Here is a 1,119-nt window from a genome sequence, read left to right on the forward strand (position 1 = left end):
CGCTCTCCAGGGCAGGTGCTTTGGGCACGGCCGGGGCTGCCTGGCCGCTGAAACACCGTCAGACTCCCAGGAAAAGAGATCTCGGAGATGTAGCAGGTGAATCGGGCAAAGATTCTGGCGCTACCCAGAGAAAATGGTCTTTGTACACAAGATGCACGCGCCCCCAGGCGTTTTTAAGGTAGTTGGTTTTTATACAAAAACGCTTTTTGTGGCTAACTATGTTGGGATCACTCCAGGTGTGCGGCGCGGCTGATGAAATATGCTCTGGAAGGTGTAGGTGCCGTTTAAAGCGGCGCTGACAGCGTTGCAGGGGCATCGTGTCTGGTCCGAACTACTTAACTTGGCAAACTGAAGCGCCTCTGGTGTGGGAAGGAAAACCCAGAGATCCCCACCAAAGGGGCTGCTACGAGCGGACGCGGGCAGGCAGGAATTCTGGCCCCTCGGTCTCGCGCATCAAATACCGTGACGCAGCGATTCTGCTTGGGCGTTTGCGCCTGGTGAGACCGGAGAAGGCGCTACCTTCTTCCTTCGTCTCTTCGTTCCACCTGCAAAGCTCCAGGAGACGGCATCTTCATCAGGATGCCATGACGTGAGGGCGTCGGCAGTTCGGCGGCTCAGCACAGGGACGGCGCTCGGTGAGGAAGGTAAGTGGTCGGATTGCTTTGCTCTGGTATTTCTGAGAAGGAAGCCTGGAATTTTGGCATTGGCAGGGTTGGTGACAGGCACTGGATGGCGTGAGCTCAGCCACAGCAGGGAAGGTGATTTTGGAACAGCAGCTGGAGATGAGCAGTAACACTCTACCCCACCACTACCAGACTTCGCTTTCCCATTCCCAAGTCCTTTATTTGCCAAAAAAAGAAAATACAAGGTAGAAATACCAAGATCAAACCATGCCAGCACAAAATGACTCCACATTGCTTCCACAAAGTCTGAGCACCGTTACTGTTACACTGTTACTGGTCTGGAAAAGCACCGCCCGTGGTTCAGAGAAGGTGGGAACCTGAGGGTTAGCGCCGGGCACCTGCTTTTCGTGCGGCAGCTCCTGCTCTGCTGGGCCTCAGTCGTGACTGCATGGACTCTGCTGGGCTTCAGTAGTGAAAGCAACGCCGCTGCTCGGGA

This window comes from Eurypyga helias, unplaced genomic scaffold (assembly GCF_000690775.1).
Source record: "Eurypyga helias isolate BGI_N326 unplaced genomic scaffold, ASM69077v1 scaffold37369, whole genome shotgun sequence".
NCBI classification, from domain to species: domain Eukaryota; kingdom Metazoa; phylum Chordata; class Aves; order Eurypygiformes; family Eurypygidae; genus Eurypyga; species Eurypyga helias.